We start from the raw sequence: 10,137 nt of genomic DNA, 5'->3' as shown, positions 1-10,137 counted from the left end.
AACTATGAGCTAAATCAGCATCTTCTGACTTGCACTTGTCACAAAGAGGCGAGACATTGGGAAAAATCCTATGTAATTTCTTTTTTGAGAAATGTAATCTATGTAAGACCTTAAATTGAATGAGGCATAATCTTGTATTGACCGATTGTTTATCAATATCCTCTAAACCATTCTGCCAAATCTCTTCAGAGATTCCAATCCCCATCTCTCGCTCCCATTCCTCTCTAATCAGGCTTGTAGAGGGAGAAGTAGCTGCTTGTAACTTTCCATAAATTAACCCTCTGAGGTCTGAGCTGTTTTCTGGGCCCTGGAGGTGTTCTGACATGCTCTGACATTTCTGGTTATTTCTGTTACTTGTGACATTTTCATGGCTAAAGTCTAATTACACTGTATTCAGCACAAACTCTGCTACAATAATATATCAACAGCATGTATGTAAAAGTTTGTAGTTTTGAGATAATGACATTTATGCGTGGTTTGTGAAAATACAAAAAAAAATTCTCACTGAAATAAGGCCATGAAACCCCTACTGATTATTTCTTCACAAGACTTTTGAAAATTGTATGACGTAGCCTAGAATATTTGCTGCAAAACTATGTGAAAATCACCCTGACTGCTCATTCAGAGAAGACAATATATTGATTTAAAATTTTTACGACGTGTTTTGTGTGAATAAGCCTTATGCGAAGGGGCGGATCACCTCATTAATATGTAAGGCTTTTCTCACCTGAGAAAGACAAAGAACCTCCCTAATGGCCCTATTAGGAGCTTATCAGGGCCCATCATTCTGAGCAACCTTGCACAATACTGTAAATGAGGAGATTTAAAAAAGAATGGCTTTTAAATTGTTTGGATTTATTTACACAACATAATCCAAATAAACACAACAAATGGCAAAAAAGCACTTATTGAAAGACAGAGACCTTTGTGCCATTCCTAAAAACATTGTACATACCTTCAATTTCCAAGGTGTTTGATTTTCACTTTACCATGTTCATGTTCCAGAGACTCATGTGAATGTTGAAGTCGGCAGGACTCATCTGGGCCCTGAAAAAAAAGTGAACATACTGATATCAAGAGAAAGGTCTGCACGATTTTGGAAATAAATATTAGATTTTTCTGGTTAAAATTGCTTTTTAAAGTTCACAAAATACACACACACACACACACACACACACACACACAAATGTTTCCAACAATATATAGTAAATGAACACCAGGTTTGTTGTGCCTTGTAGGCATAGGCTATGCGCAGTGCTGGGTAAAATAATAATAAAAATATTTCAGTAACAACCAAGCTAGAGAAAAATATATTGATTATCATGTTACTTTAAATGTTTCCATTCGTTATGATGATATGAAATGAGATAATAGTAAAAACATGAAGCCGTTTGGTGTGTTTTGCTTTTCAAATTTTCAAATGATACATTCAAACGCGATCGCGCTGCAAAATCTGATACATTCAAACGCGATCGCGCTCAAATATAAAACATTATGGTTACCATATACATATCTACGTTTGACCAGATAGCCACAAACACAGTAGGCCTAACAGTAAACACGGGTCTAAATATTATAATATTCCCCATATATCTAGCAACAGTTCAACTGCAACATGACATTTATGCAACAATAACAAACATGTAAGAATTTCTTACCTTAAATCTTTCTTGTCTTCAAATTGCGTTCTTCTTCTTCTGAGGTAGCCTAAATCCAATGTAAGCTCAGGCGCGTCTTTCAAACTCGACGAAAAGTGAAGTGAAGTGTTTTGGTGTTTTGTTGTTGAGGTAACGAGCGCGTTCGCGTTCCATGTGGAGATTTGCATGTGAATATCTTTTGCGCGAGTGGGCGTGGCCAAATTAACTGTAATGAGCAAGCGTTTGAGAAGCTGGACATCTTGTTGGTTTTATACAAATTACTTAAACAGAAAATATTTGTTTTCGTTTTGAACCCGATCATTTAAAAGTACACACTTAAATGTTTATAAAGGTGTATGGCTCATAAATGTGTGACAAGTATTCGCTGAGTTTTGTTTCAGTTTATAGACGTGCTCAAGAAAAAAAAGTTCACCGCGACGGAGAGGCAGAACGCACACCCTGTTTATATTCTTTATTTTACAAAAGCACAATGTTTTGATTTGATTGTAAGTGGACACATACAAAAGTAGAAATATCACAGATTCTTTTTTTATATTTCTTTTTTCTGTATGACCATAAATGACGGAGTAATTTAAGTTTATAGTGCTACAATGTGGAGAAAATCCAGCAAAACGCGCAGGCGCGTTTGCCGACCTCAGAGGGTTAAAGATAACTGATTTTTATTTCCTCTAAACTGAGTGAGACAATCATCACTGATTGAGGGCGGGACCTCATCCAGGGCGACATTATGTGTACGCAAGTAATTCCTTATCTGTAAAAATCTGAAAAAAATATTTTTTGGAAGGTTGTATTTCTGTTGTAGTTGCGTAAAGGAAGCTAACGCCCCATCCAAATAAAGGTCCTTGACTGTGCATATACCCAGTTCCTTCCATTGATTAAAGGTTGAATCCAACCTCGAAGGAGGAAATGATGGATTATTTGCGATCGGGATTAAGAGGAAGAGTGATTTTATATTAAGGTAATCTCTTATCTGTCTCCAAATACGTAACTGACTTTTTATGACGAAACCATTAACTACAGTTTGGTCTAATATCACTGGAGAAAGCAACACTGCTCCAAGATCATAGGGATGGCAATAATCCCGCTCCATCTGAAGCCATTCTGGGGCATTAGCTGACTGTTCTAACCATAGTGCAAAAACTTGTAAGTGAGTGGCCCAATAATAAAGGCGAAAATCTGGAAGGGCCAACCCCCCCTCATGTTTAGGTTTACAAAGGTGTATTTTTTTTATTCTGTGACACTTGTAGTTCCATAGAAAAGGAAGAACAATCGAATCAAGGTGTTTAAAGAAGGACTTGGGCAAAAGTATTGGAATATTACGAAATAAATATAATATTTGAGGTAGAAATATCATTTTTATCGCATTTATTCTGCCAATTAAGGAGATCGGGAGAGTTTTCCAATAGTGTATACAGGTTTGTAACTTGGATAGTAAGGGGTTGAAATTAGTTTTGAGGAGTAAATTATATTTAGAAGTAACCACTATTCCTAAATATGTAATTTTTTCCATGGAAACTTTAAATGGGGAGGAGTGTATTACAGATAAATCCTTTAAACCAATGGGCATGAGTTCACTTTTTTAAAAATTTATTTTAAAGCCAGAAAATTTTCCAAAGTTAGTAATAGTTTCGAGTACAACAGGAAGGCTCACCTGAGGTTGGGTAATATAAAGCAAAATATCGTCCGCGTAGAGTGATATTTTGTTAACAGTGTTTGAAGTGTTAAAGCCATGTATGCATGGGTTACATCGAATGGTTTCTGCCAGGGGCTCTACTATTAAAGCGAACAAAAGGGGTGAGAGGGGGCAGCCCTGTCTGGTTCCTCTTTGAAGATAGAAGGAGTCCGATATTATTTTATTTGTTAAAACCCGTGCTGATGGATTACTGTACAAAATTTTTATCCATTTTATAAACTCATCCCCCATATTAAATTTCTCAAGGATAGCAAACAAATAACGCCACTCCACTCGGTCGAATGCCTTTTCGGCATCCAATGAGATTACAACCAAATTGTCTCGGATTGCCTTGGGATGATAAATTATATTAAACAGGCGTCTAGTATTATGTATAGTACTTCTTCCTGGGATAAATCCATTCTGATCTGTGTTAACCAGTTTGCTAATTAATTTGCCAAGTCTATTAGCAAGTGTCTTGGATAATATTTTTTGATCAACATTAATAAGGGAGATAGGTCTGTATCCCTCAACTTCTTCAGGATTTTTACCTTTTTTAGAAATTACTGTGATAATGGCTTCAGAAAAAGTCGGCGGTAGTCCAGTTGTTAGTGCTTGCTGATAAGTTTTAAGCAAATAAGGAGTAAGGATGTCGCTGAATTTTTTATATAGTTCGGCTGGTAACCCGTCTGGGCCAGGGGTTTTCATGCTCTTTAAAGAGTTTATTGTGCTCTTCAATTCCTCTAAAGAGATATCTTTATTAAGAGATGCCCGATCATCTGGAGATAGAGTGGGAAGAGTACATTTACGTAAAAATTCATCCATTGTTTGTGGGTCCAAATCAGTTTCTGAAGAGTATAACTTTGAGTAAAATTCCTTAAAACATTGGTTTATCTCTTTATTTGCGATACACTGTGTCCCACATTTTGTCTTTATTTTATGAATTGTTCTTTCACTGTCTATTTTTCGTAATTGTCTGGCTAATAATTTCTGGGGATTCTCCCCAAATTCAAAGTATTTCTGTTTGACGAAATGAAACGTTTTATTTATTTTAGTTGAGACTATTTTATTGTATTCAAACCTTAACTGTAAAATTTTCTTATGAGTATCCGGTGAGGGGTTTAGTGCGTTTTCATTGTCTAACCGATGAATTTGTTTCCCTAAATAAATTAGTTTCGTTTTGTATAGTTTATTTCGGGACCCCTGATATGATATAACACAACCTCTTATATAAGCTTTTAAAGTTTCCCAGAGCAGTCCTGGTGATGTCTCTGGCTTATCATTGCTATCAAAAAAAATTTCCAGTTGTGAACTCATGAAGTCAATGAACTTAGGGTCTTCAATAAGTTGAGGGTCCATCCTCCATAGAGGGCGGATAGAAGATGTTTGATCAAGGACAGCTTCAAATGAAACTGGGGCATGGTCTGAAATCAGTATATCATGAATTTTAGAATTTAGGATATTAGAAATAAGATTGTTGTCCACCAAGAAATAATCAATACGAGTATATACATTATGTACATGTGAATGAAATGTATAATCTTTTTCGGTTGGATGCATAAGTCTCCATATGTCTACTAAATTAGAATTATTAATGAATGCATTCAAAAAAATTCTTGAATTAGAATGCGGGGAAGTTTTAAACGATGATCTATCGAGATATGCGTCAAGGACACAATTAAAGTCCCCGCCTATAACAAGATTTGTTTGGGATATATTGGGAATAAGAGAAAATACCTTTCTAAAAAAGTCTGGTTCATCAGAATTGGGTCCGTATACATTTATCAACGTAATCGGGAAGCCATAAACCTCACCAGATAGAATAACATAACGACCGTCCCGATCGGTACGCAGGGCTTTTTGTTTAAATGGGACCCCCTTTCGTAATAAGATAGCTACCCCCTTGATTTATGTAAAAAATTAGATTGATAGATCTGTCCTATCCATCCGGATTTTAATTTGTCTTTAGAGTCCACTTTGAGATGAGTTTCCTGCAGAAAGATTATATCTGAGGAGAGAGATTTTAGATGTGATAATATCTTGCTTCTCTTAACCGGATGGTTTAATCCTTTTACATTCCACGATGTAAATTTGAGACCCCTTCTGTTACTTTGAGTAGTCATTATTCTTTACGTGAATGAAAATCAGGCTAGTCATCATCACTGCTTGTTTCGTACCTTGCACCATTTTAAACAGGCCCCCACCCCCCATTCCCCAAAACTCAAACATTAATCCCGTCATCTGACCGACTACAGAACTCGCGGCGTGACACGGAATTACAAAACAAATTGGATATACCGGTAATGACAAAGAATAAAACCGAGATAGTCAAATAAAACCTAACAAATACCTTCAAGATGGTATCAAACCTTTAACTTCCACACACAGAAAAAAAAAAAAACTCGTATCAGCACAACTCCGTAATAGAGTTCAGGTGAACATCTCAATGTAAATAACACGACATGAGTTTTATAAACATCACGTAAAGTTTAAACAGTCAATACGTTTTCGTCAGTTACGTTATGTTGATCTTACTTGATCAGTCCAACAGCATCCCTTAGACTGGTCCTGGAATTTCAAAGTTACGTTCAGCAAACTTGACCGCTTTGTCCGGGTCGATGAAGAAATACTCTTTGCCGTTGTGCGAGACTCTCAGTTTCGCTGGATATTGCAGTCCGTACTTAACTCCGGGTTTATCCTTCAACAACTCCTTCGCACATTTGAAGAGTGCGCGTCGCTTTACCACAGCAGGCGGATAGTCTGGGAAAATGTTAACTCTTTGGCCTTTAAAGAAAATCTGTTGCATCCTAGCAGCTTTTTGCATTATATCTTCCATCTCATGGACGTAATGCAAACGCAGGATGAAGGCCCGTGGTGGTTCATCACTTCCAGGACGGGCACGTAGAGCTCGGTGGGCGCGGTCCACGTGCGGTGGTTTGTCTAGTGACAGGGCTTCAGCAAGGAGTTGGGAAACGAAATCTCTAGGTTTAACTCCGGATTCAGCACCCTCTTTAACGTTCAATATGCGGATGTTTTGTCTTCTGCTGCGGCTCTCGAGGTCAGTGCATTTTTCTGTGAGTTGCTCCACTGTAAGCTTTAGCTTTCCCAAATCTTGTTCCATCTTAACCATCGTATCAGAGGAGGTGGAAGCATGATTTTCCAGGCTCGTTAATTTCGCGCCATGATCGTCCACCGTAACTTTAATCTCCGAAATTGCCGCGTTGGCCTCGTTTTTGAATGTCGACAATTCCCCTCGTATAGTGACAGCGAGCTGCTCGATTTTTTAGTCAATAATTTCCCCAATGTCAGATTTGATTAAAAGAAGTTCCGCGCGAAGAGAAGAGATCGCATTGAGGATAGCTGAATTATCGGACTCTGGAGTGTCTTTCTCAGGCGTTTCCTCCACATTGGCGTCGGGGGATGTCAAGGCCTGGTCTGGAGCTTTTCGAGATTTGCCCGGCATGTTTAGAAAACTGAACAAACTGAATCCTAAAATAGGCTAGAAGTTTGCAGGATGCGGGACTGTAATTTTATTAGTGTTAACAATTATTAAAGAGATGTTCTGACGAAGTTATATAAAAAAATATACGGAGTCGTCGTGATGCGTGTACTACTCTCTCATGTCGAAACCGGAAGTCCCCAAATTATGTTGCATTTTATTGCGCCAGTTTGAAAAGGGCGGCTGAAACACTTAGCCTATACAGATAAACGCCAAACGCTGGTGTTTTTCTTTAAGCAAATTCGTTTAGGCTTTAAAATAAATATTGTTTATGGGCTAATTAATGCCACAATAATTTGTTTATTTTATTGGCTAATTGTATTTTTCATTTTTGTTTTGCATTGAATACCATTGAATATTTTCTTTGAATATTTGCTATGCCATCCTCCCATAGAAAGACACGTTAAGAGCCACCTATTTTCTTAAAACGCTTAATGTATAATTAAATGCATTGCGTTCATATTCTTTACCACTGAAGCTTTTTCTTTATTATAAGGGTGTATTATTCCATTAAAAAAGGACTGTTTATAAGGTGACAATCCGTTATACATCTTGAAGATTTTTGTATTGTATTGTATCTTCTGTTATAAAGACGAAGATTGACATTTCGTTAATTAAACAAAATAAGAACACAATGTTGTAAAAAATAAACAACTTAGGCTATGTTCTGTTAGATGTGTTTTGACTACTTTTTGTTTAATTATATCTCTAGGTAATGAAGATATAGCCTAAAATAAATCTTATTAGGCCTATATAATATATCATATAAAAAAAAAAACTTGTATATAAAATATAAAAAAGCCTATATAAAATATATTTTCAAAAAGGGCCTCATTGATTAATTTTTCATGACTGGGGGCTGCAACTATTTGCTTAAGCTTTTTGAACGTGTGATAAAGGCGCGATAGGCTGTCAATTTCATGTGGATAAAGGCATATTTTGTACATGTCCTTATAAGGGCAAAAAATATGTCGTTTTAACGACATATCTCGTTATTAGGCTACGAGAAAAATATGTCGTTTTAACGACATAACATCTCGTTATTACGAGAAAAGATGTCGTTAAAACGACATAAGATCTCGTTATTATGACATAATTGGGGGAAAAAAATAATATGTGGCAGCAATGCGTCACCGTAGAATCACGACATGGAGGCGTCGGCGAGTGAACTGGAGTTCGTCTCATAAATGAACCGAAACTCAGCATATAATGCACATTCACATTCACAGTGTATATAGACACATTTAGACGCATTCATAATCATTACTTTTACGAACGAGCGGAGCGGAATATTCAGAAATGCGCTATATATCCACTCACGAGCTCTGATCGGAACAAACCCGAACCTCACTGTCTGCTAAACTTGCGCAGAAACATCAAAATATAACCAGCTATTTAAAATGTTTTTTTAAACACTATTTTAGCACAAATTATGAGCTTATTGGCGATTTTTTTATTTTTTTATTTTTTTATTTTTTTAAAGTTTTGGGTGGGCCTGTTGAAAAGTGGGGCCGTGCCTGAACTACAGGACATCGCCTTTCAAAACATAACCTGCGCGAAAGAGAGAAAAAAATGAATGCGTCATTGTACCCAGGCCAGCACTTCTGAAAATGCACTTCCGAATGCGTCGATCTCTGTCCCCAGCACATTTCAAACCAAACTGATGCCCATGATATATATATATATATATATATATATATATATATATATATATATATATATATATATATATGCCATGTATATATTATATGCTTTAATTAAATGTTAAAACAGTGTTAAAATCACTGCTTAAAATCCCTGCTTTATTGAAATGTTACACTAATTAAGTTGTTTACAGAAGAGAACATGCATTTCGCAAGTTTTATTTGCACATTTAAAAACTTAGATGCCATATTTCAACTAGCTAGTTTGTATGTTGGCAAACTATCGTGGAGTTAAAGCATTCTTTCGAGCTATGAACCGCGTACATGTGACGTCATATGGGGCGGGGCAATGCGAATCTCCAAACTCCCTCTGAGTCCGTTTCGTCTGATGCCTTTTAGTCTGAGTCCGTTTTGTCTGATTCCTTTTAGTCTGAGTCCGTTTCGTCTGATGCCTTTTAGTCTGAGTCCGTTTTGTCTGATGCCTTTTAGTCTGAGTCCGTTTCGTCTGATGCCTTTTAGTCTGAGTCCGTTTCGTCTGATGCCTTTTAGTCTGAGTCCGTTTTGTCTGATGCCTTTTAGTCTGAGTCCGTTTCGTCTGATGCCTTTTAGTCTGAGTCCGTTTCGTCTGATGCCTTTTAGTCTGAGTCCGTTTTGTCTGATGCCTTTTAGTCTGAGTCCGTTTCGTCTGATGCCTTTTAGTCTGATGCCTTTTTGTCTGATGCCTTTTCGTCCGATGCCTTTTAGTCTGATGCCTTTTTGTCTGATGCCTTTTTGTCTGAGGCTGTTTCGTCTGATGCCTAATTGTACGAGACCTGACACCTGACATTGTTTTTCCTGAGACCTGAAGCTTTTCAGTCTGAGGCGCGATGCCGTTTTGTCCAATGACTGAAGCCTTTTAGTCTGAGGCATGATGCCTTGTCTTCATATGTCTGAGGTCTGAGGATGTCCTAAAATGTATACCGTACCAGACGTAAGCGGCACGACACAGCGCGTCAAAAGCAATTAGTACCCGGATTATCTTCCCTGCTGCCATAACATTTCAAACATGCTAGTTTTACATTATTTTAAACTGCTAACACATTTTGCCCTATGTGATGTCTGTTTTCTTACCTGCAGATATGCTGGCAACTTGAAAATTCGTAATTCGTGAAACTGTCTACACTGGACGCTGCGCAGCACGACACAATGATTTAATGACAGTAAATGGATGCCTGTTCTACTTCTGAATTAGGCTACTGCACACAATTACAAAGAGGACAAATGATTTGCATTTTCACTTTGACATGTCCAGTGTAGACAGCCTTTCACGGGGTAGATACGATGTGAAATCTCTTTTACAAACAAAAACCTTTAAGTCTGATTCATATGAAATATTATGTATGTGATCAAGTGTTTTAACCGATAAATAAATGCATATTGCTTGTCTGCTAGGCATTTCACTTTTAAATTCATGATATCTCTTGGAATGCACCAACCTATCACACGTTTAACCCCCTGAGGTCGGCTATCGCGCCGGCACGATAGGCTCGCTTTTTTTCTCATCAGTGCAAAAGAGACTCAAAATACTCAGTTGACTTTGATCTTACATACAAGTGCAATACATCAATCGATCCTGTTAAGTGTGAGTAGTAACTATGATGAACTTATGTCAAAATGTTTAATGAC

Source organism: Scardinius erythrophthalmus, assembly GCF_964197995.2.
Source record: "Scardinius erythrophthalmus genome assembly, chromosome: 17".
In the NCBI taxonomy this organism is placed as follows: Eukaryota; Metazoa; Chordata; class Actinopteri; order Cypriniformes; family Leuciscidae; genus Scardinius; species Scardinius erythrophthalmus.
This window is presented reverse-complemented; position numbering follows the sequence as displayed.